The following is a 27,022-nucleotide window of genomic DNA, read 5'->3' on the forward strand; positions in this document are numbered from 1 at the left end:
CTTTCACTCAGATTCTTTTTATTTGGGTCCTTTCTCTCTCTCTCTCTCTCTCTCTCTCTCTCTCTTTTAATAAGTCTGGCCAAGGGGTTATCAATTTTGCTGATCTTTCAAAGAACCACTTCCTAGTTTCTTTGATCTGTTCTACTGTTTTGTTTTGTTTTTGTTTTTGTTTTTTTTTTTNAGTTTTGTTTCAGGTAGTTTCTATGTTTCTAGGCATTTATCCATTTCTTCCAGATTGCCAAATTTGTTGGCATATAATTGCTCATAATATGAGCATTACAACTGTTTGCATTTCTGTGGTGTTGGTTGTGATCTCTCCTCTTTCACTCATGATTCTTTTTATTTGGGTCCTTTCTCTCTCTCTCTCTCTCTCTCTCTCTCTCTCTCTCTTTTAATAAGTCTGGCCAAGGGGTTATCAATTTTGCTGATCTTTCAAAGAACCACTTCCTAGTTTCTTTGATCTGTTCTACTGTTTTGTTTTGTTTTTGTTTTTGTTTTTTTTTTGTTTCTATATCATTTATTTTTTCTCTAATCTTTATTATTTCCCTTCTTCTGTTAGTTTTGGGCTTTATTTGCTGCTGTTATTCCATCTCCTTTAGGTGTAAGGTTAGGATTTATATTTGAGACTTTTCTTGCTTCTTGAGAAGGATCTGTATTGCTACATACTTCCCTCTTATGACCACCTTTGCCGTCCCAGAGGTTTTGGACTGTCGTATTTTCATTTTTGTATCCATGTATTTTTTAATTTCTTCTTTAATTTCCTGGTTAACCCCTTCATTCTTTAATAGATATTCTTTAACCTCCATGTATTTGTGGTCTTTCCAAAATTTTTCTTGTGGTTGACTTCAAGTTTCATAACATTGTCTGAAAATATGCATGGCATGATCTCAATCCTTTTGTACCTGTTGAGGCCTGATTTGTGCCCCAGTATGTAATCTATTCTAGGGAATGTTCATGTGCACTCAAAAAGATATGTGTATTCTGCTGTGTTGCAGTGAAACGCCCTGAATATATCTGTTAAATCCATCTGGTCTAGTGTGGCATTCAAAGCCACATTGTTTCCTTGTTGATCTGCTTAGATGATCTGTCTACTGTTGTAATGGAATGTTAAAGTTCCCTACTATTATGGTACCATTATCAATGAGTTTCTTTGTTATTAATTGATTTATATATTTTGCTGTTCCAAATTGGGGGCATAAATATTTATAATTGTTAGGTCTTGTTGGATAGACCTCTTTATTATGCTATATTGGCCTTCTTCATCTCTTGTTACAGTCTGGTTTAAACTCTAGTTTTTCTGATATAAGTATGGCTACTCCAGCTTTCTTTTGATGTCCATTAGCATGATAAATTGTTCTCCATACCCTTACTTTCAATCTGGAGGTGTCTTTGGGTCTAAAATGAGTCTCTTAAGAGACTCTTAAATACTGAGAACAAACTGAGGGTTGATGGGGAATGGGAGAGAGGGGAAAATGGGTGATGGGCATGGAGGAGGACACTTGTTGGGATGAGTACTGGGTGTTATATGGAAACAAACTTGACAATAAACTATATTTAAAAAATAAAAACAATAAAATTGTGGGGCTCTTGGGTGGCTCAGTTGGTTGGGCATCTGACTTCGGCTCAGGTCATGATCTCGCAGTCTGTGAGTTCAAGCCCCATGTAGGGCTCTGTGCTGACATCTCAGAGCCTGAAGTATGCTTCAGATTCTGTTTCCCTCTCTCTCTCTCTCTCTCTCTCTCTCTGCCCCTCCCCTGCTCACACTCTGTCTCTCTCAAAAATAAAATAAAAACATAAAAAATATTTTTTTAAATAACTAAATGAGTCTCTTGTAAGCATCATGTTAATGAGCCTTGTTTTTTGTTTTCATCCATTATGATACCCTATGTCTTTTCTTTGGGGCATTTAGTCCATTTACACTCAGGGTATTATTGAAAGATATGAATTTAGTGCCATTGTATTTCCTATAAAGTTGCTGTTCCTGTAGATTGTCTCTGTTGCTTTTGCTCTCTCCTGATTAAATGATACCCTTTAATAATTCTTGCAGAGCTGGTTTAGTGTTCACAGATTCCTTTAGTTTTTGCTTATCTTGGAAACTCTTTATATCTCCTTCTATTCTGAATGACAGCCTTGCTGGATAAAGTATTCTTGGCTGCATATTTTTCCCATTTAGCACATTGACTATATCATGCCAATCCCTTCTGACCTGCCACGTTTCTGTGAACAGGTCTGCTGGTGCTCCTATGTATCCACCCTTATAGGGTAAGGATCTTTTGTCCCTAGCTGCTTTCGAAATTCTTTTTATCTTTGTATTTTGCAAGTTTCACTATGATATGTCTTGGTGTTGACCTGTTTGTGTTGATCTTAAGGGGAGTTCTTTGTGCCTCTTGGACTTGAGCGCCTGTTTCCTTCCCCAGATTAGAGAGGTTCTCAGCTATACTTTGTTCAAATAAACCTCCTGCCCCTTTTTCCCACTCTCTTTCTTCTGGGACTCCTATGATATGGATATTATCATGCTTTATAGAATTACAGCGTCCCCTAAGTCTATATTCATGATCTAATAGTTTTTTTCCTAGTTCTTTTCAGCTGCATTATTTTCCATAATTTTATCTTTCATATCATCTATTCGTTCCTCTGTGCTTCTTTCATCCTTGTGATTATATCCAGTCAGGTTTGCATCTCAGTCATAGTATTTTTTATTTCTGCCCAACTAGTTTTTAGGTCTTTAATCTCTGCAGCAAGTGTTTCTCTGGTGTCTTCTAGCTTTTTTTTTTAGAGCCCAGCTAGTATTCTTATGAGTATTGTTCTAAATTCTTATTCAGATATATTGCTTGTATCTGTTTTGAACAAATCTCTGGCTTTGATTTCTTCTTATCTTTCTTTTGGGGAGAATTCCTCTGTCTTATTATTTTGTCCAGGCTTCTGTATTTTGGGTGTTATGAAAGCTTGTTATGTTTCTTGCTCCTGAAAGTAACACGATATTAAGAAGAGTCCCAGAGCCTGGCACTTCAGAAAGTGTTTTTGGTGTATGTTGTGTACACTCTGCTGTTGTGATTTGGCTGCTCTTTCCCCCAGGTCAGTCCTCTGCAGAGTTCCTCCTTGCTTGCAGTGGGGAGTGTTTGGACCTTTAACTAGATGTGCTTTGATTTGTTAAAATAAGACTTCCAGGTTCTCTCGCGCAAATTATGCAGATTATTCTCTTAACCTGCAGATCAATTTCCTAGGTGTTCAAAATGATTTGATGTTGATCTAGCTGGAGGGACAAGGCAAGCCCAGGGTCCCCCTACTACTCCACCATCTGAACTCTTCCCTCCAGACTGTTTTTGACTCTATATAGAAAATAAATTCTCCATGATACTTAAATAAAGGCAAGGACTGACTTTCCAGTTCAGGCATCTCTGTTACTTTGCACACTGCCTGGCACATAGTATATGCTCCATAAATGTTTGATGTTTTAATAAATCTGAGTTTGTACAACAAAACTCTTCTTTTATCTTACTAGTGGTTCCTGGTTATAGGATTCTGCATTTATATTATGCTAAATGAAAAATCCAATGGATGCCTTTCAGAGCCAGTTTAGACTCCATCTCTACTAAGGAATATTGGTTTGATATTTGTCTTATTGTGATAAAATTATTTTTAAGAAAGATAATGATATATTTGTAAACATCAACAATTTTTATAATGGGTTTATGATTGTTTGGTATCACAGTTTTGAAGAAAGATTTGAAAAACAGCATGTCCCCCAAACATCCTGGAACAACAGAATGGAAAACAGACAATCAAAGCTAGAAGGAGAAGGGAATGATCAAGACAAAGATCAGAGTGGGTGAGGGGTTAGGTGGGAAAAACAAACAGCAAGCACCGAACATGTCAAGGAGAGCTCCACATTGGGCACTTGGCAATCGTCCTCTCTCTATTTCAAGCAAAAATAAAATCAAAGCAACTCTGATCATGTTCTACCTGGACATCACATTGTTGAGTAAAGGTCACTTTGACAAATGACTCATTTCTTTGTTAATGTCATCACACAGAGAGAAACTATCAAGTGTAAAGTACTCAACTTCTGGTTCAGCCAGAAGAGATAAAAATCTCATTATATTAAATAGCTCTTCATAAAAATGTGGAGTTCATCCAAATTGAATATACAGTAATAGAAACATGATTTTAGCCCCCAACTCATATTATGTGAGCCTTTTGACTAAATGTCAAATGCTTCTTATGGTAACATGTTCTGTGCTACCGTTAAAACATGTTGTCTAGTGGTCCAACCTCTTTGGCATATGAAAACACTATATAGTTAAGTGTTATTCATCCAGGAATAATTACAAAACAGATGGGGTTTGTGTGTGTCTTTCTAAAGACCTGAGAATTTACCTTAGAAAATAAACTCTACTTCTGAATTTAAAAATTATTATAATTACTCATGTTAGTGTTACTTATAATGAGAAGTAGAAAATAAAAACTGCACTCAGAGACAGAGGGAGTTGTTAGAAAGACGTGGAGATATTTCTCTTTCTTTTAATGATAAAGTGATCTTTGATAAATTCTTAAAATGACTGAAGTTTCATTTTTTTCTATACCTTCAGTCTCTCTCACTGAACTGCCCAGATGATCTTTCTGAAGTATAAACCTGATAATGACATTCTCAGGCTTAAAAAGTTCTAGTCTCCTTATCATCCATAAAGCAAAATTCAAATTCTTATCATGAAATATATAAGGTCCCCCTCTCCCTATATAGACTCATTTCCTGCCATAGATCCCTGTACCCCAAAAACAAATCATAATTCCAAACCCATAGTCCTTTCAGGACTCTGCATTTACATAAGTTGTACTGATACAAGACACCCACCTTTCCCAGTCTTTAACCTCCTACTTCCTCGGATGCTCCCTCTGCTCAGAATGCTCTTTCCTCTCTTGTTCACCTGGTCCTCCTACATATACTTAAGGACTCACCTTAAGTATCTAGTCCTCTGTGGAGCTTTTCCTGACCCCTCTACTGTCCCTCCCCCAAACGTAGCACTGAGCCACAGAAGAGATGCCACTCATATTATCATGATGTTTTAGGATTTCAGTTATAGCTCAGGCCATAAAACTTGGAGTTACATTGAGCCCTCTTTCCTCATATTCCAAGTCAGATGCTTCAGCAAATTCTGTGGGTTCCATTTTCAAAACATACCAGCACCTGACTCTTTCTCATCATCTCCACTGTTACCACACTGGCCTTAGCCATATCACTTCTCACCTGATTTATTGTGATAGCCTTCTCAATGGTCTGCCAGATTCTGCTTTTAAGCCTGTTCGGTCCATTCTCAACCCAGCACTGATAGTTATTCAATTAAAACAAAAGATTATTCCTCGTTCCTCTGCTCAAAACCCTCCAATGGCTCCCACCTATGCCAAGCAAACCTAAAGTCCTTCAGACAGCCTACAAGGCCCTACCTGGTCTGCTCCTCATCACCTCTCTTTCTTTCCCACTACTTTCCTCTTATTCTGTTCCAGCCTCATATTCTTTGCACCTGCTGTTCCTTCTTCCTGGAATGCTCTTTTCCCAAATATCCACACAATTCATTCCCTCATTCCCTGTAGGTCTTTACTAAATTATTACCTTCTCCCTCAGCACAAGATTGTGATGTCTAAATACTATTTTCCACTACAATGAACCAAAGTTCTTTGGGAAAATGGCTGATTTCAAGCCTGATGCGGTAAGTATATGAGAATGGAGTATTTTGTCATATCAGAAAGCAAAGGTACTATCTAAAACTACTAAGGTTGTGCCTAAGGGACTCGGGAACTAACTTCAAGTGGCTCCTACTAGCCAAAGTAGTAAAACTGAACAGCAATAATAAATAATAACTTCAATGGATAGAAACACATCAGATATGTTGGTACCTATGTGTTGATAATGATAATCTAAAGAAATCATTGTTCATCTTTGGAATCAATTCATTATTGAGAAAACAAATAAAAAAAGGAAATACCAACACTCAATATACCTTTGCTGTACAAACTGTACCACACAACAACCAAACAGCTGATGAAGGAAAGTTTCTCTTTAAAGTATTCCAGATAATGAAAGAATCAAATTGATAGCATTAGAGTATCATCATTGTACAAACCTCTAAGTGATGAAGCTACATAATAATCATCAGTGACTGCTGTCATCACAAAAGGAGGTACAAACATTCATTGAAGGCCTCTTGATGGAAGCACACACACCTCCTGAAGTAGTCTTGCCAAAAAATCGAAGCCTCTCAATTTAACTACCAGTTTACAGGAAATATAGAGTATAGAAAACCATGTTAGAAGACACTTCAGGAATACAATCAGTATAATTTAATCTGGAGGAAATACTACAAAACAATTCAATTTCTTTAACAGATGAATTGCAGGAGAAAAAACAGGAGAGGATTAGGTACTTATAGAATAAAAGAGATTTAAAAGCTATACTAGCCCAAATGTACTATCTGGACCTCAAAATTTTGATTTAAACCAATTTTCAAGAAACCCCAAGACAACTGAAGAAATTTGAACACTATTTGGATATTATTTTCTAATATTAAGGAACTATTCATTTTTAAAATTTGTTTTGGTATTGTATCTATAATTTTTCAGAAATCCTTGTCCTTTGCAGATACATACTGAAATATGTTCAGAAGAAATCTTAAATTCACCTCAAGAAGAAGAGGAACAGGTAAGGCACAGCTGAAACAAGAGGAGGGATGAGGTAACCACTGCAGAAGTTAGGTGAGGGGTACATACAGATTTGATTTATTTTCTCCACTTTGAGTGTTTGAAATTTTCTGATAAAAAAGAATCTCAGGAGCACCTGGGTGGCTCAGTTAGTTAAGCATCTGACTCTCTATCTTAGCTCAGGTCTTGAACTCAAGGTTGTGAGTTCAAGCCCTACGTGGTGCTCCACACTGAATGTGGAGACTACTTAAAAAAAAAAAAAAAAAAAAAGAATCTTGGGAGAAAAGTGGGAGATTACCTGATGATATGCAATAATTATGCAAGGAAATTGCTCCAGGGTCTTAAAGAACAACAGCTGAATATTCACTGAGTTAGTAACCCATATGCAAAACTGGCTTGGGGCTGAAAGAGAGCAAGTGTTATAATCTGGCAAGATGATCATCACAAAATAGGCTGAGCATTTCATCTGCAGAGCAAATAGTCAGATGAAAGAGATCATCTACAAGACAAATAAAAGTAACTGAACAATAAACTGGTCAAAGCTAAAAAGCAGTTACACCAGTGTAAACTGGAAAAATATATTCACTGTGCAGTTTGTAGCACAATAGTTGGGCACTCTCTCTAATGTTCAGTAACCACAGTGTGGTTTGACAGCTTAAGGGACTCTCTATACACCCAACAATGACCAAGCAATCAGGAATCACAGAAATTGGAGTTGTGATGGAAGCGTCCGCATCACTGGTAAGTAGTGATTTGGAAGGTAGCTGCCAGAATGGGGTGGAGGACGGGCATCCTGAACTCCACACTATTTCTACTTCTTCATAAAACAGAAATCTAGGGGGCGCCTGGGTGGCTCAGTCGGTTAAGCGGCTGACTTCAGCTCAGGTCATGATCTCACTATTCATGGGTTCTAACCCTGTGCCAGGCTCGTGCTGACAGCTCAGAGCCTGGATCCTGTCTTTGGATTCTGTGACTCCCTCTCTCTGACCCTCCCTTGCTCATGCTGTCTCTCTCTCTCTCAAAAATAAATAAAAACATTAAAATTAAAAAAAAAAAAAAAAACCAGAAGTCTAGAGCACCTGCGTGGCTCAGTCAGTTGAACATCTGACTTCCGCTTAGGTCCTGATCTCACAATGTGTGAGTTCAAGCTTCACATCAGGCTCACCTCTGTCAGCAGCGCACAGAACCCACTTCAGATCCTCTGCCCCCCTCTCACTCTGCCCCTCCCCCACTTGCGTGCATGCTCACTCTTTCTCACTCTCTCTCTCAAAAATGAATAAGGCATTTAAAAAATAAATAAAACATAAGTCTATTGATAAAATTCATGGAAGGAGGTACTCTGGTTTCATGTGTCTTAAATGTCATGGTAACTATTACAAAAATGACATGTTTTGCCAACTCCAAGAATGCCTGCATCTATCCATTTAGTTTTTATTATATTGGAATATACTAACATGTTCTTCAGAGAGGTGCCTGGGTAGCTCAGTGGGTTGACTCAACGTTGGCTCAGGTCATGATCTTGCCATTCATAAGTTTGAGCCCCATGTCAGGCTTTGTACTGACAGCTTGGAGCCTGGAGCCTGCTTGAGATTCTGGTGTGTCCCTCTCTCTCTACCCTCCCCTGCTCATGCCTGCCTCTCTCTCAAAAATAAATAAACATTAAAATTTTTTTAATTAAAAAATAAAATATTCTTCATAATATTTGACACAGTGTTCAAAGTGTAATGCCCTTTTGATATTTTTTAAACAGTCCTTGCTCATAGTTGCTTTCAAGGCTAAAAGGAGACTATAAAAGAATGGGTTTTTATAATTGATAGGGATGCCACAGGCACGGTAAATTAGAGTACTTTGAAAATCATGTAGTACAATGTTATATTGTATATGGCAATTAACAGATAACAGGATAACAGGAACTCATACTTTTTTTTTTTTTCTCACCAGCAATAGACCCAGGCACCATCTTCTTTCACTCCATAGAAACCAAGACATTAAGTCAATACTATTTGGTACTGGTGTATGAATATTCAACAAACAAAATTTGTCAGCCCATTTTGAAAATCATATCAAATTTTCTTGATACTATTTGATATTGTGCTTTGAAAATCTATCAGCACTATACATATGTGTCTCATGAAAAGAAAAACACAGATTAACTTTACTGGCTTGAATTTCTACTTCTCTTCCATCAATAATAACCTCTGCTCTGACTTTGCCTGCTTGCTTACACTTATTTAGAGATGATAAGAACCCCTGTAAGAAGTAGGAAATAAGGAATAGAGGTGGCTCTAAAAGTGCTCTGAGAGTATTTAGAATGCACATTGGTTCAGAAAATGCCCTTTCCCTTCGTTTAGGAGAAAAGTGAGAGAGAGGCTGTGTCTCCAAGCAGAGCCATGATTCTCAACCTTGGCCTGCACATTGGGGCACTTAAAAATGCTAATGCTCATCCTTACCCTCAGAGATTGGGATTTAATTTGGTCTGGGATAAGGTTCAGGCAAGGTGTTTTGTTTCTTTTCTTTTTTAAAAGCCCAGATGACTTTTTTTTTTTTTAAGTAGACTCCACACCCAACTTGGGGCTTGAACTCAAGATGCTGAGATCAAGAGTTGTATGTTCTACTGATTAAGCCAGCCAGGCATGCCAAAGGCCTAGATGATTTTAATGTGCTGCCAAAGCTTCAGAGTTAAGAAGATCTAGGTTCAAATTCTTACTATGTGATCTTAGACAAGTTAATGAGCCTCTCTGAACCTCTATTCCTTTATATATAAAATAAAGATTTGGTTTTATTTATTTACTTTATTAAAGGTATTTATTTATTTATTTTGAGAGAGAGTGTGGGTGCAAGCTGGGGAAAGGGACAGATGGAGAGAGAGAGAGAGAGAGAGAGAGAATCCAGCAGTCCCAATGCGGAGCTCGATCCCAAGACCCTGGGATCTAACTAAAATAAAGAGACCATGACCTGAGCTAAAATAAAGAGTCAGACACTCAAGATTTTGATTTTAATCTATATCATAGATTCTAAATCTGTACATTTAATCTATATCACTGTACAGAGAAAAAGAGAAAAAATATGTGAGAAATCCCAACAGAGATTCTAGGACATGGCTGGCACTCAACAAGTATGAATTCCTTACCTATTCACTTATATGCTAAATCTACGTTTAGATTAAACAAAACATTATCTTCTCTTCTGTGTCTCTGCTTTTTCCCCTCCAACATCATCCTTTTTGTTTTTCAGAAGTAAACCCAGGGCACCTGAGGAGAATAGCACAAAGGACCTCCCTCCACCCCCCTTTCCCAAATTTAAAGCAATTCTATATATTCAACAGCAACTGTGGAAATGCAGCCATGTTGAGAGAGGGGAATGGGTGGTGAAGTATGACCTGAGGAGAAAGGAGTGCTGACTTTGGAAAGAAGTAAAATTTGCAATACTAAAACAAAAAGGAACTGTATAAAAGTACATTACTCTACTTGGTAAAGCTTCCCATGGGGCTACAGGTTCGTAATTCAGAGCCCATTGAATTATGTAGACTTAAGTAAACGGATGGTGGTAGGAGTCAGTGCCTTACTATTAGGGTGGAAGTTTACAAAGGCAAGGGGAGGCATCTAGAATGACCCACATGGTAATGCACTATAGTTGGAGACATTCATTTACATTAACATACTTTAATATTCCTTACTATAGCAATATTTACAGTTGTGTATATATACAAGGTTTCGAGTACACAAATACTTCCTCCCTCTGTCAGCTGAGAGGGCCTCGAACCAATGATACTCAAGTAGCATGAAGCACAGCCAGCCCCTATATCTTTGTATTCTAACACCATTCTCCAATAAAAGGAACCAGACTCCTGAAGAAACGGCTGATTCTAGGACTGAGATAGGAAATACACAAGGCGAACCCGGAGTATCTCGTGATGCCAAAAAGTAAGGGAGTGATCAAAAAACCCATTTCACGGTGACAGCATAGATCAAACTGACACAGGAGCCAATAGCCAAAACTGGAAGAATTTGAGCACAAAATAAAATAGTATTCAATTATAACTGAAAGTATAAAGTAAATATCTATGAGTTTACACTGATATAAATTATTGAATAAATAAATGAGGGAGAATAGACAGGTCTTCTGACAAGAAGAATTCCAAATGATTTATGTAAGAGACAGAGGGCTCTGCCCTCTAGGAGACAGAGCCTAACACTCAGAGACTAACTATGTGTGAGCTACACATAGTTACTACCTTCCAAAGAGTGGAATATGGGAAGGGAAGAAGAAAGGTTGATTTCACAGTGGAGAAATCCAACAAACACTACCTGAGCCAGGTGACCAAGGTAACATCAACAGGAATAGGTCATGCTGATAGGGCATACTCTTGGTGTGCTATGATGAAACTGACATTTTATATCTGTGGTCTTCCTCCCAAAACTGCATAACCTCAGTATAATATGAGAAAGGTGTCAGACAAATCCCAGTTGAAGAACATTCTATAAAATACCTGCCCAGTACTTCTCAAACTTGTCAGGGTCATCAAAAACAAAGAAAGTAAAAAAAAAAAAAAAAAAAAAAGCCCATTCAAGAGGAGCCTAAGAACATATGAGGATTAAATGAAATATGGGATCCTAGAACAGAAAAGGAACATTATATAAAAACTAAAGAAATCTGAAAAGTATGAATTTTAGTAGTAATAATGTATCAGTCAGTATTGGTTCATGGATTGTAACAAATGTACCATATTAATTTAAGATGTTAATAATGATAGGGGGAAGTGGATATGAAGTAGATGGGAACTTTCTATACTATCTTTACAACTTCCCTATACATCAAAAAACTACTCTAAAATAAAAAGTTAATTTTTAAAAATGTTAAGATAGGTGTTTAAACACAGCTGTTATACAAAAACCCCTTGCTGAAGCACATCTTATTGAAGTCACTGCTAAATGGACAACATTTTGCAAATGCATTTGTTCCACATGATTTCTTGTTCAAACAGAATTCATTGTATCTACATCCAGCAAAGCAAGTTAACTCAGGCTGTGTGCCAAGACATGAGAATAATTTCATTATGTAGACTCAATGTGATAATTGTAGTATTCAAATCTTTCCCATCCATGACACACAATATTCTTATTGGTATAAAAGTAAAAAACCCTCTAAGTTGATTCTCCACTGGCTCAAAAAGTTTCCAAGTAAGTGTCTTTAGGGAGAAGTCAGAAACTCTGGGACCAGGGCAGGAAGGAGTAAGTGACAGCTGATTCCAGAATTTGAAAAAAAAAAAAATAATAATAGAAGGGAAAATGCTTACACTTCTCCAGAGCACCACCCTTATATGGGGACACTGCCAGAGAAATGAAAGTAACTCTGAGATTGAGAAAAGTTGGAGTTAAGAAAATTTTACCAATCTTCACCAACCCTAAGTGTCCAGGGTTGTACTTGCTAAGCAAAAAAGATTCCAAAGGTCATAAGTCTCTGTCTTTGAATTTCTGGACATTCCTGGTCCTAGGAGGCAGGGAATATTTTTAAAGAACACATAGCCTCTAGAATTTTATGCTCAAAACCTTAGCAGCATGGCTCACACACCCAGTTTTTGAAGACAATAATAGCCCACAATACCAGGCCAGTCTATAGGAGGAAGCTTGCATGTTGCCTCCGCCTTTGCAGAGATCAGCCAGGGGTGACAAGCCCTGGAGACAAAGCCAAAGTCAGGCAAAACCTGCTCTCCTTTATATTAGGCCCCTCATCCACTGAGGGCTGGCAGAGCCTGGATAAATAGGAGAGCAAGAAAAGATAATAGTGGTTTTCAGACTTTTGACAGCACTACTTAGCCTAGGTGATTCTCCCAGCTCATCCTTCAAGGTCTAGTTCAAGCTTTAAATTTTTAGTCTTCCAGCTAAGCCTGCCTCCTCCAAATTCTGAAGGCATAATTCTCTTCTCACAAGTGCCAAGTAAGTTGGCACTTGCTCAATGCCTTGCATTGCCGGCTTCTTTTCATGTGTAATATACCTTACATATATATAACCTAGAGTCTACTTCAAATTCTTAAGTCTGACTCCAAATTCTTTTTCTCTCCTCCTCACCCATATCCTTTCATATCCCATAGCACCTAGTCCAGTGTTTTGCATATGTGCTGATTTTGAGTGGCTATTCTGGTCTCCCTCAAATTGCCATTAAAAAATTAAATATAAATCAGATCCTTTTCATATCTTACCCTTCTGGGTAGCCACCCAAAATACCCAAGAGGTCATTATGATTATGTCCAGCCTACTTATGATGAGATTTGGTTTGAGGTGAGAGGAAATAGGTCTTCTGGCGGTCACCAACAGCATTATGCATTTTCCTGCCCAAACCAGCCTTTCACAACTCAGGTCGTGCAGGACTCTTCCCAGACAACTGACTGCTGCATCTGGTTTTGGTGTAGAAGATGATGTTATCTTAGCTTCCAGACAGTGACTCCTGGTCTGATCGAGTCAGATGAACCCAACCCTGAATGCTCAGTCCCAGCACCCACCCCTGCCTGTGTACTGGGTTTGTTTCCTCTCCTCTACCTCATTCATATCTGACATTTCCCCCATCTTGAGAAATAATAGTATGTATTCTTACCTGACCCCTTACCATTTAGAAACCTAGGCACAGGAATTGCCAGAAAAAATTCTAGTCAGTTGATCGTCATGCTCACAGAGAGACAGTCCAGGGCCTAATGCAAAGCAGCAGCTTGCCTTTTCCTGTGAGGCTGCTGATCACTCAGTTAATGCATAATTTACTCCAGTGAGCATCATTCGTGCATTCATTCACTCAACAAATACTTATTGAACACCTATGCTGTGTCAGAAGCTATCCTGGCATCAGCGATCTCCTACTCTCTGTAGGTCTCCTTCACTTTCACTCCCTTCCCTTTCCCCCTATCCTGGAGGTCCCAGGCCCTAGTTAATGAATTACATCCAGTGTTCCTCTTACAAAATAGTAGTGTTAGTAGGATTCCAACTTCCAGATACTTCAGCATCTTTCCTGCCAATATAACCATCTTTCATATTTATAGATCTCCTGTTGTTCTGTCATAGGGTATTTGTCACTTTTTACCACTACACTAAAAATCTCCCTCTATATAGCAGCCTGAAGGGGGCCAGAAAAGAGGTGGGCTAGATGATCAGAAAGTGCCCCCTTGGAAATATTATCACAACTTTTTAAATGAGATAAACATGAAAGGACAGGGGAAGGGATTGAGAGGACAAGATAGCAAAGAGAGTTTCAAAGAATTCAGCAAAAAGATGGCTATTGTGCAGACATTGCAAGTTGAGGCAAAAGTCAATTTCATGTCTATTCAATCCAAATAAATATAAAGTAAAATAAAAATTCCTTAGAATGAATTTTAGGATTGTGTAAATAATCTAAACATTGGAAAAATTTTTTATTTTTATTTTCTAATAACTGTCACTTTTCCAGAGAAGTTGTTCCTGATTTTCCAATCTAAATCCCTCAGTTATATTCTTGCAGACCACCCTCAAATTTTTCTTCATAGCACTTATTCAATTTGCAAAGATTTACTTATGAGATTGTTGCTGAATGTCTCCCCTTCTACCCCCAACTACACAAGTTGCAAGAGGGCAGAAACCATTTCTGTTTTGTTCTCTACTGAATATGTAGGCCCTACACAGAACGTGCACATGCCAGAAGATCAGTAAATATTTGTTGAAGGCAAGAATCAAAATTCTGTTGCCTAGTTCTCTCCCTTAGAGCGTTCTGCAGACTTAGAGTTTCACCACTTTATCTCAATAGCGTGGAGTGGCTTAGTTCGAGCTCAGTACACTCAAGCAGAGGACATATGTACAAAGTTGTATATTTTAGCACTGTCTTTGGTGTCTAAAACAAAACAAAGTCAGGAAATTACCTGGAATGATTGACTCAATTATATTCATGAAGGAAGCAGGAGAGCTAGAATCTATACTTTGCATTTATCAGTGATTAGCCAAGTCTAGAGGGTGAGGTATAAATTCTTATGTGCTTTTGGGCACCTACGAGCACAAGCAAAGTGTGTTTCAGGAACCAGGTGCAAGCTGTAGGGAGGGCAGTTACACCAGGAGCCAGTGCACACGGCAACAGTAAAGAGATCTGAGGGCCTGTGGATGCAACCCTGACAAATCCTCTATAGGGAGTCTTGGAATTAGCATAATACCATTGCAAACACCTATATAGGCACATCATGCATGAGCATGAAACAAGAAATAGAAGGATCCTCCTTGTAGGGGAAGAAAGGGTAGAAATGGATGGAGGGGTGGTAAAGGATTTTACTAACTTTTCTTTATACATTTTTATATCATTTGCACTAAATATTAAACATTTTCATAAAAACTTTGGGGGAACAAGTTAGCTAGTATCTTTTAACAGATGTGCCATTCCCAAATAAAACTCCTCAGTACATGAATTGGTCACACAAATCTCTCCCCAACTCTCAAAGTTTTCTTATCTAGTCCAAAATATGTGACAATCCCCATTTTTAAATTCATTGTTTGACATATAACAGGCAATCTTCCATATTAAAACAAAAGAGTTTAGGTTTGCTGAATTATAATCTTTAGAAGCCAAATGGGAGACTAGAATTAAATTCAAATTCATCTGAAATTGCTAGTAAAACTGGACAGCCACATGTAAAAGAGTGAAACTCAACCACTATCTTATACCATACACGAAAATTAACTCAAAATGGATGAAAGACTTGAGAATGTAAGACTTGAAACCATAAAACTCCCAAAAGAAAATGTAGACAATAAACTCCTTGACATTGGCCTTGGTGATGATTTTTTGAATGTGCCACCAAAAGCAAAGGCAACAAAAACAAAAATAAACAAGTGGAGCAACATAAAACTAAAAAGCTTCTGTACAGCAAAGGAAACCATCAACAAAATGAAAAGGCAACCCACCAAATGAGAGAAAATATTTGCAAATCATATATCTGATAAGGGGCTAATATCCAAAATATAGAAAGAACTCATACAACTCAATAGCAAAACAATGTAATTTTAAATTGGCAATAGATCTCAAGAGACATTTTTCCAAAGAAGATATAGAAATGGACAACAAAACATCTTTTAAGCACCAGGCAAATGCAAATCAAAATCACAGTGACACATCACCTCATGCCTGTTAGAATGGCTACCATCCAACACATAAGAAATGGCCAGAATTGGAACAGGTGTGGAGAAAAGGGAACCCGTGTTCATGCTGCTGGTATGAATGTAAACTGGTGCAGCCACTATGGAAAACAGTTTGGAGATTACTCAAGAAATTAAAAACAGAACTACCAGGGCGCCTGGGTGGCGCAGTTAGTTAAGTGTCTAACTTTTGATTTTGGCTTGGGTCATGATCTCTCAGTTTGGGGGTTCGGGCCCCATGTTGGGGGCTGTCAGCACAGAGCCTGCTTGAAATTCTCTCTCTCCCTCTCTCTCTCTGCCCTTCCCCTGCTTTCTCTCTCAAAATAAATAAATAAACATTAAAAAAAATAGAACTACCATATGATCCAGCAATTCTACTTCTAGGTACCTATCTGAAGAAAATGAAAAGGACACCCTCAAAAGGATATCTGCACCCCCATGTTCACTGCAGCATCATTTACAATAGCCTTGGTATGGAAACAGTTTAAGTATCCATCAGTGGGGAATGGATAAAGATGTCTGTGTGTATATATACACACAATGGAATATTATTCAGCCATAAAAGAGAATGAAATCTTGCCATTTGTAACAAACAAAATGGATGAATCTTGAGGGCATTACTTTAAGTGAAATAAGGTAGACAGAAAAACACAAATACTGTATGATCTCTCTTGTATATGGAATCTAAAATAAAACCAAAAACAAACTCATAGATACAGAAAACAGACTGATGGGTGCCAGAGGTGGGGATGGGAAGTAGGAGATGAGTGAAAAGAAAAAAAGGGGAAAAAAATCCAAATACCTATGGTAAAATATAAAAATTATTTAATTAAACAAAATAACATATACAAATAAAATTCACCTGCATAAAGTACTGCTACATATAACTCATGTGAGCTGGCAATCAGATGGAAAGATACTTCCACACACACAATGCTCAACATGCTCGTGCACAATGACAAACACAGCATAACTTACAGTTCTGCCTGGAAACAGACAGATTTCTTTTGACATTGATTGCAAGACACGTTCTGAATTTCAAAACATTAAAAATCTGTTTTCATCAAGTGTTTTAGAATCAAGGATGCACAGACTATATATAGAAAATGTCTCTAAGCCTACCCACTCGACTGTTCGCCATAATTTCTTGAGGAAAAACAGAAATCACATAGAGGTCTCTGCTCTGAAGCCTCTGGAAAGACAAAGAGAAAGCTGCCGATTAAGAAAGGTGTCTGTGGGAGGAGGAGATGGGGGAGCAAAGAGATCTGCACTCCGTGTGCCACAATGCCTGGCAAACTAAACAGTTTTGTTCTGCCTCTATAATCCAGAGGATGCATAACATGGACTTTACAGAATATGCTCAAATGATACATATGATTAGGGGAAAGTAGAAGGAATTACCAGAAAATGTTTCATTAATACTTGACTAATACGAACATTTTTACCACATGTAGAATTATTGGTTACCATGCTTTGTGTTATGAAATGGGAGCAAGCGAGAACAGAATCAGTGAGGAAAATAATTATATCCCCCTCCTCTATTTAACTGCCCTAGCCTGGGGGGGAGGGGTGGAGAACAGTGAAAAAGAGACTGCAGTGGGGCGTCTGAGAGACTCACTTGGTTAAGCGTCGAACTCTTGGTTTTGGCTCAGGGCATATTCTCACCGTTGGTGGGTCCGAGCCTCATGTAGGGCTCTGCACTGACCGTGCGGCACCTGCTTGGGATTCTCTCTCTCTCTCTCTCTCTCTCTCTCTCTCTGCTTCCTGCATATGCTTGCTCTCTCTCTCTCTCTCAAAATAAATAAATTTAAAGAGAGAGAGAGAGAGAAACAGACAGACTACAATGCTCCCAAACAGCTAAAACTATGCATGATTTATTGTAACTATGCTATAATGCTTGGCCTCCTGTGGAGTCCTTGTCATATTCTACTTTTTGTTGTATGTATGCATGGAACACATTCAATCTTAAGCCATGACATTTAGGTATCCAAACATTTTTCTTATCTTTATTTTCCTTATACCAATGTAAGTCCAATATTAGCACCCTCTGATCTGGCAAGAAAGCCCATCGCAATCATTACTAAGGTTCCCTTACCTTCCTGGTTTACACCAGAATTTGAGAGAAGTGCATGCACCAGAAAATGGGGGAAGGTGGGGCATTTGAGTAGCTCAGTTGGTTAAGCATCTGACTCTTGATTTTTGCTCAGGTCATGATCTCAGTGTTCATGGAATCAAGCCCTGGCATTCTCTCTCTCTCTGCCTCTGCCCCCACTCCATTCTCTCTCTCTCTCTCTCTCTCTCTCTCTCTCTCCCCCCTCAATAAATAAATAAACTTTAAAAAAAAGAAAAGAAAAGAAAATGGGGGACAGACCTCTGATCTCTCAGCTACCTTAATCACTTCTGATATTCTCACTGCCCAACCTTGAAATGTGACAGGCTTTCTGTTCCAATGTTAAGAATGAGTCAGGTAGGGCTGAAAAGGGGCTGTGCCTCAGCTAGAAGCCCTGGTACTTACAGTGGAGCCTCCTTAAGGTGCCATAAAGCAGCCCTTTCTAAGGTCTTACCAACCAGGACACAACCATGGAATAAGCAGGGGTCCCTACTACCCATGGCCCACCAACCTGCATTCCCTTCCCAGTGCTCCAGAATTTCTGTTCTTTCCTAGCCCTCAAGGGTACCCCTTTATTTCTCCCCCATTACCCTATGCTTCAGGACACCTTGTGTAATTTCAACAAGCCAGGGTAGGACTGGGAACCCACAATAATTAACATCTTAACAAAGTATTCTGCCATTTATACTGGTGAAGATTTCTTCCTACCCTGAATCTCCCTTCAGTCTTCACCCCACCCTCTACCTCTACTAGACTTGGAATTCTGGAGGGAAGGGACTGTTGTTGCTGTTTTTTTTTTAACATTTATTTAACTTTGAGAGACAGAGAGACAGAGCATGAGTGGGGGAGGAGGAGGGAGGGGCAGGACACAGAATCCAAAGCAGGCTCCAGGCTCTGAGCTGTCAGCACAGAGCCTGACGCAGGGCTCGAACCCAAGGACCCAAGGTCATAATGTGAGCTGAAGTCGGACACCCAACAGACTGAGCCACCCAGGCACCCTGGGAAGGGACTGTTTATTACTCATTTCATTCCTCTAAAATACTTAACATGGAGATTTTCACCCCTTGTGCTCAAGAAGTCAAATCCCTCCAAATTTTTATTGATGTGTAAAAAAATTTATTTTGCTACAATTGAGAATATATTGTAATGCCTGACATGTGAAACTAAGGACATGAGGCTGCTGGGTGTGGGAGAAGCTTTGCTGTAACTAAGAGTATTAGGTTAGCACATTATCAGATCGGCACTGCAGAGACCTTGAAAGAACTCTGCCTCCAAGAAGAGCCAGAGCAGAACCAGATCTTCTAAAACAGCAATCGTCCTGAAGAGCAACCTATAAATAACTCTGATGCTTTTATTGACATTATGGTGATAGCCATTGCATTGTAATCACTGCTGGCCTGATTAGTGTTGCTTTCAATCTTTAATTATCTCACAGTATGTCTCAAATTTTTTTTGAATTTGAAGTGCGCCTCTGTGGCAGACTGATAAGATGTTTGCCCTTCTTAGTATAATTTTTTTCCTAACTAAAAGAATATCTATTGTTTAGCCACCCAGCATAAAGATTACAGTGCCCAGCCTGATTTACAGCTGTGTGTACGTTGGGTGGTGAATCACCTTGGGGCTAGCAACAATGGGTATCCATGAATAAATCTGGCCTGAAGGTCGAGAGGAAGGAAAAGGTTCTTAGAACCCACAGAATAATCTGTGACTGTAGGAGACAGCCGCCTGACAAGAACTGTCTTCTCTATTGGGTTAAAATCACCCTGAAGCCGACCTTGAAGCTGAGATTCCACCACAAGTAGTTTCTTTAGGAGGCAATCCCAGGATGCACTGGAAAGAGATGGGTAGGTGAGACAGGACTGGGAGAGAGGCCAGTACTAGGTGCATTGATTAGTAGATCACCACTGAGTGAAACTGGGGCTCAGTCTTGATAGGAATCCCTGGGAGACAGTAAAGATCACAGCCCAGAGTTGTCCTAACTAGGGTAGAGGAGGCTGCAATGTTTATCCACCAATTCCCATACATCATTGGTTAGGAGTTGCCTCCCTGGGGAAATCAACTGTCCAGCACCACTGAACTGCCCTGTGCATGGGCTGGGCATGCTCCATGGTCAGGAAAAGGCCTCAGGCAGAAAGTGGCAGGTGTTTACACAGGAAATAGCCACCGCCATGTGTAAAGAATGGTGAGGACTGAGGGCACATGGGTGGGGACCCCACAGGGTCTGCTACACTTTCGGTTAAAGAAGATAGCTACTGTCAATCTGGCCCAACAGGGAAAGAAACTGAGGAATAAATACCCAGCCTTGCTCACCCCACTCTCCCATCTCCTGCTGAACCTAACCAGAATCCCAGTGACAGCATGCAGTTCACTCTCAGGACACAGAGCAGGGTGGAGGGGAATGAACAGCAGATCTGTAGAGTCAAGAGTGTCCGGCATATCTGCCTTCCACTGTTCCCAAATTCCTAAATTTAAAAGCACTGTTTGACTATAAAATATTACACTATTTGACTATAAAAGCACTATCTGACTATAAAAATAATGTGATACATTTGTATATTTATTAAAACCAAAGAAAAGACCTTGTGACTGGAAAGGACCTTGGAAAACTTGTCTGTGGGTTCAGGCAGCAGAAATGAATTCAAGCATTACCTAAATGAGAAGACATTTAAATTCTAGTTCTGGCTCTAATAATAAGGAATGATGCCCCTTTGAACAAGCCACTTAGTTCAGGCTGTTTCCTTGTTAAGCCATCGATCTAACCAAGCTATTGTAAAAATTCAAAGAATGTGAAATGCTTTGTAATTACAAATGTGAGGTGTTAGTACGTCCTCACTGCTCCAGACAGATGAGAAGCAATGCCACTTCTAAACATACTCAGGAAGGAGAGGCCACTATTGTGTTTCACTGTGGTTGTTTTTTTTTTTTTCAATTAGGAACACATTCACACAAATATCGCTGTAATTTTTTTAACGATACAAGGCATAAATAAATAACATGTGTTTACATACAATTATTTTCTTACCACTAATCCCTCACCAAAAAAACTACATTCAATTAATTACGTATCAGTTTCTAACAGTCATTTCTTTCCCTTTTATTTTTGACAGTGTGCTTTACTCTTTTAGCCACTTCCCCTTTTATCTTTATGTGATTCAACATTTCTGATGATCCAGTAATTATGCCCAAGATCACAATTGTTTGTCCTTTCTCTTTTCACTTCCCTTGTAATGTAGAAAATAGACCTAATGACAGAATACCATTAGGTTACAGTAAGGAAAGCTAAGCAGCACATCTTCTTTTTTTTTTTAAATATGATTTATTGTCAAGTTGGCTAACATACAGTAAATATAGTGGTGCTCTTGGTTTTGGGGGTAGATACCCATAATTCATCGTTTACATACAACACCCAGTGCTCATCCCAACAACTGCCCTCCTCAATGCCCATCACCCGTTTTCCCCTCTCCTCCGTGCCCTGTTTGTTCTGTGTATTTAGATTCTCTTATGGTTTGCCTCCCTCTCTGTAACTGTTTTTCCCCTCCCCATGGCTTTCTGTTAAGTTTTAGACAAACATCTTCTATGTGAAATCATCGAATCCAAGAAATTAATGAATTAATAAAATCATAATTACTGTTCCTAAATGGGATTTCAGAGTTTCTGCCTTGTTACAAATCAGAAATTAGGAAATCACCAACCCAGAAAAAAATTTGAAACAATATTTCCTTTAGGGCTATAGGTCAGGCAAAGAAAGATCCCAAACAGTGTAGCAGTGTAGTCCCTCATTTGGCTGGCTTAAAATTTTTAAAAGAAGGAACTTTAAGGGAGAGGAGGTGTTTTTTTTGTTGTTGTTGTTTGTTTTGTTTTAATGTACCACCACTGGGAAAACAAGCATTTGTCAGCTGTTACCCACAGGAAGAAGGCAGAGGAAGATGGAGACAAATGTTTCATTAAGAAAACAAAACGAAGATATTTCTTAAGAGTTAACATAGAGGTGTCATTCTTACTGTTGACTCTATTGTTTTAAGTCTTTGTGTGGGTGGGAGCCAAAAGATTTAAAAGCAGAGGGAAGGAAAAGGCTTTGCCCTTTTCCTTAAAGCAAATCAACTCTTTTTAATTAGCTTTCTGGCTGTTATCTCTTTGCTTCACACCAGGAACATTATAATACCCAATTATCACACAATCTTGAGAAAATAGATATTGCCCTCCTGAACTTTGGTAAGAAGCCTAACAGCTCAGGACTGACTATTTAAGAAAAGAAAGTTTTTGCATAGATCAACCTCCCAGTAAGGCTAAAGGAACTAATTTTTAGAACTCTCTATGATATGACAAGCCGTTTTTTACGTAGCTAATTTTCTTGTCCATACTTGTGTTTCTCTGAAATATTAATTGGTAGGAACTCCTATTTAAAATGCTAGAATATCCAGGGACACCTGGGTGGCTTAGTCGGTTAAGCGTCCGACTCGCTTAGGTCATGATCTCGCGGTTCGTGGGTTCGAGCCCCGCGTCGGGCTCTGTGCTGACTGCCAGCTCAGAGCCTGGAGCCTGTTTCAGTCTGTGACTCCCTCTCTCTCTGACCCTCCCCTGCTCACGCTGTCTCTCTCTCTCTCCTAGAAATAAATAAAACATTAAAAAAAATAAATAAATAAAATAAAATGCTAGAATATCCAGTATGTGTTGAGAACGAGAGAGAGAGAGACAGAGAGAGACGGAAATATTAGAAAAGAATTGAGAATTCAAATAAAATTAAATATATTCAGTGGTGCATAGGGGCACATGTGCCCCAATGTTCATAGCAGCACTTTCAATAGCCAAATGATGGAAAGAGCCTATATGTCCATCAAATGATGAATAGATCAAGAAGATGTGGTTTATCTATACAATGGAATACTACATGGCAATAAGAAAGAATGAAATCTGGCCATTTGTAGTAATGTGGATGGAACTTGAGGGTATCATGCTAAGTGAAATAAGTCAGGCAGAGAAAGACAGATACCATATGTTTTCACTCATATGTGGAACAGGAGAAACTTAACAAAGGACCATAGGGGAGGGGAAGGGGAAAAAATAGTTAAGGAGAGGGAGGGAGTCAAACCATAAGAGACTCTTAAATACTGAGAACAAACTGAGGGTTGATGGAGGGTGGGGGAGAAGGGAAAATGGGTGATGGGCATGGAGGAGGGCACTTGTTGAGATGAGCACTGGGTGTTATATGGAAACCAACTTGACAATAAACTATAAATATTTTAAAAAGGAAAAAATAAATATTTTCAGTGGTTAGATAGCCTTAGTAAGCTACTATTTTTATATTCCTAAACTTCCTAAGGCTTGCTCCAGTTTGTAATACCTAAACAAAAACTTATATTAGCATTTTTTAAAAATGGGGGGGAGGATGGAATGAATACTTGAATAATTTAATTTACACAGAATTTTTATGTGAATTCTCTGATATTTATACAACTGTGTCATTCCACATATGGAAATTTTAAACTCATTTGGGTTTTGGCATGAGAGTGCTAGGAGTAATCAAATAAATAGATAATATTATTTTGGTGTTAACTTTAAGGTGCTCTTGTCAATACAAAATGAACAAGAACAAACTTTTTAGAATCTCTGAAAGAAAAAAAAGAGAGTTTTATTCAAGTAAGAACAGCTTGTCCAAGAAACACACTCGTCACAGGAAAGAAAGTACTCCAGAGAATGAACAGTTTTTGCAGGGTTATGTCTTTTTACATCTTGTAAAACATCAAAATATAATAGATTAACAAATACGCAGGAATAACAAGTTTTAACATCAAGGAATGCAGAGGGTAAGATTGTTGATCAATATCTTAAGGACAAGATAGTTTTCCTTTAGGCTACTCATTTACAAAGCAGGTGTACAATGTATGTTTGCTAGGTCATAAGTCAAGCTTTTGGTTTAAACAAAGTTTATGTACACTCAGACTCACTTATAAAGAAATCTACGATCATTTCCCTTATATATCAAGACTTTAGAGAGTTTTTTCCTATGAGAGCTCCAGTCAAAATAAAAATATGTCTACTACTTGCCTGCTAATATCTTAGATTTCCTTAACTGTAGGTGGACAAGTTATTTTATTCCACAATTAGTTGTAAATAGCCATGAGAAAAGCAACAACAGACTCTAGGTTTAAAATAGAAGGAAATGCCTGTACTTAAATGAATTATAAATGTTGATATGATTATATTGATCTGACCAATAAATGGTGAGAGAGGAGGTGGAAATATTACACTGTCCCCACAACACATTTTGAGTCCTTCTTAACCAGTAAGAGAATCTTTCCACAAAGAAATGGGTATTAATGAAAATAAATCTTTATGATCATAAAGTACGAAATGCATACAGGTTATCCAGAAGAAATTCCTAGACAACTTGCAAATAGGAGGCAGAGATCTTGAATCATCTTTAGCCTGAATTCTGACTATAACTCTCAGATATGGAGAAGAAATTTCTAGAAAGTAAATTTAAATGGAGGCCTCACCTTTTGGAGGTGGTCTAGGCTTGTTGATTATGAGTTTCTCTTGGTGAAATGTATCCTTTTCCCCCCTCAAATAAATAAGAAAATTCAATGTACCAAAACTATGACTCAAATCTCAAAGTCAGGAAACTTTTGGAGTACCAAGTGTGATCACATCACCAGATGTTGGAGCTCCACGTTTTGTCCAAACAAATCCTACCATTTGACTGGATTCCTTGAACTAAGCACTCTAGGGGACAAATTGGCCATCCCATTAACTTTTGAATCTTAACATGGCCATAATTTACTGTGGAAATACTATTGAAGGAATATCATGTTCTTGGAAGCTTCCCGGAATATGAACTCTGAACTAGAGCTAGCAGTGAGTGACCAGCAGACAAAATTTAAAAGTTCATGGTCCCAGACCAGTGGCACCACCTTCAAACCCAGGCAAAGGGCCATGCCCTAGTCCTACATCCTACAGGGACCCAAAACCAGAAACCCCAAGTGATGAACATGGTGAAAATCACATGGGCACTTCTGCATCCAGAACCCCATGCTCAGTAATGGCACTGGGCAACTCACGAGGTTCCACATCTTCTGCTGTGCTTTACACAAGTCAGGCTCCAGAAAAACACTCTGTCATATCTCTTGTCTAGTGTCCATGGAAGAAATATAACTGTATCCAAATGAAGAATTAAAGACTGAAGCACTGTTGATATCAGAAATGGGCATTGTTGGGGCACCTGGATGGCTCAGAAATTTAAGCATCTGACTTCGGCTCAGGTAATGATCTCATGGTTCACGAATTTAAGTCCTGTGTCAGGCTCTTTGCTGACAGCATGAAGCCTGCTTCAGATGCTGTGTCTCCCTCTCTCTCTGCCCCTCCCCGCCTCCTGCTCTGTCTATCAAAAAGAAATAAACATTAAAAAAGAAATAGGTCACATGCAGACATTCCTGTTAATAGTCGCAACTGAGCCAAGTTTTCAAATATTCCCATCCCAAGTACCAGACATGTGAGTGAAGAAACCTACAGATGATTCTGCACCCCCATCGTGAAAGCCTCCCCCAACCATCTGAGTCATGCCAGCTCAGACTCCAGACATCGTGAAGCAGAGAAAAGCCATTTCTGCTGTACCCTGTCCAAATTCCTGACCCAGAGAATCATAATAATAATAAAATAGTTGTCATTTCATACCACACATTTGGGATGATTTGTTATATACCGCTAGATAACTTGAATGCTTTGAGTAGAGTTACATTTTGTTTTTTTAACTTATATCACTGAGAATGATTATTAATTAAATCTGTGATAGAAAATATAAAAGTGGCGAGAAGGAAAAACAGCTTCAGAAACAAAAGAAGAAAGAGGGCCTTCTAGTTACAGCAGCATGAGGGAGCCGGCAATTCCTTTCTGTAATAAAACATGTGTATACCTCTCCTTTAAAGTAGATAGATATATTTTGCCATATTCCTGTCAGTAAGTACAACCAAAACCCCTGGACATTATATATATATGAAGGAGAAAACTCTAAAAGGTGGAGAGAAGAAGGCAGATTGGCTAGGGACCTTGGGTCCCTAGAAATGACAAAGTGGTGAACTCCCTGAGTTTTCTTTTTGCTTTATATATCCCAAATTTGGAGGAAGTTGGCTCCCAGCCACCACTGCGCCAGCAGTATCAAGCAGTGCCGCTTCCTCACTCCCTCCAGGTTAACTGAAGCCAAGTGAGAAACCAGATTTCTATTGTCAATAATGGGGCCGAGCCCCTCTTCCAAAGCCAGATCAGTGTCAGAGTGAACTACCTAAAACAGAAGGTTTAAATAAGACAGTCTTATAACATAAACACCCAAAATACCCAGGTTTGGGGGCGCCTGGGTGGCTCCATCAGTTAAACATCTGACTCTTGATTTCGGCTCAGGTCATGATCTCTTATCTCGATTCATGAGATGGAGCCCCGTGTTGGGCTCTGTGTTGACAGTGCAGAGCCTGCTTGGGATTCTCTTGTNACCAAAAATTATTCATCATGCCAATAACAAAAAAGGTCACAAACTGAATGATAAAAGACAATCAGTAAATGCTAGAACAGAGATTTTAGTTTAATTCTAGCTTAAATGCTTGTTTAATTTCTAATTTATTTTCAAATAGAAATTCTAGTTTAAATATTCACTAATACATTTAAAATAGTCATGTGAATTGGTTTTTGAGAGTTTCAATTAATATGTAAGTATAGATAAGCACTAAAATATATTATGATTTAAGTAACTGGCATCCTTTTTTTGTTGGTTTGGTTTGGTTTGGTTTGGTTTGGTTTGGTTTGGTTTGGTTAAGCAGCCAACTTCAGCTCAGGTCATTATCTCACAGTTTTTGAGTTCAAGTCCCATGTCAGGCTCTGTGCTGACACCTCAGAGCCTGGAACCTGCTTCCGATTCTGGGTCCCTCTCTCTCTCTGCTCCTCCCCTGCTTGTGCTCTCTCTCTCAATAAGAAAATGCAAATAACCTATATTAATCAGGACAGAAAATTCAATAATCTTAAACAAGAAAGGGACTTTATTGGCTCCCGAAACTAAAGTTCAGAAGCAGGGCAGACTTTAGGCCTAGTGGGATCTAGG

At 38.7% G+C, this 27,022-nt stretch overlaps 1 long non-coding RNA gene across 2 annotated transcripts in view; it reads left to right on the plus strand.

The window, feature by feature from the left end:
• The window catches only part of LOC144244231 (uncharacterized), a 29,313-nt gene extending 3,746 nt beyond the window's left edge, over positions 1 to 25,567 (plus strand). The window contains exons 2-5 of one of the 2 annotated variants that reach the window (XR_013338877.1): positions 6,635 to 6,694; positions 7,348 to 7,434; positions 25,073 to 25,199; positions 25,420 to 25,567. This is a non-coding gene — a long non-coding RNA (uncharacterized LOC144244231). Of the gene's footprint in view, positions 1 to 6,634; positions 6,695 to 7,347; positions 7,435 to 9,927; positions 11,232 to 25,072; positions 25,200 to 25,419 lie in introns of those variants that run through there. The other variant, XR_013338878.1, reaches the window with a different exon arrangement.
• The last annotated feature ends 1,455 nt before the right edge of the window (positions 25,568 to 27,022 follow it).

This window comes from Crocuta crocuta, unplaced genomic scaffold (genome assembly GCF_008692635.1).
Source record: "Crocuta crocuta isolate KB4526 unplaced genomic scaffold, BGI_CrCroc_1.0 scaffold170, whole genome shotgun sequence".
In the NCBI taxonomy this organism is placed as follows: domain Eukaryota; kingdom Metazoa; phylum Chordata; class Mammalia; order Carnivora; family Hyaenidae; genus Crocuta; species Crocuta crocuta.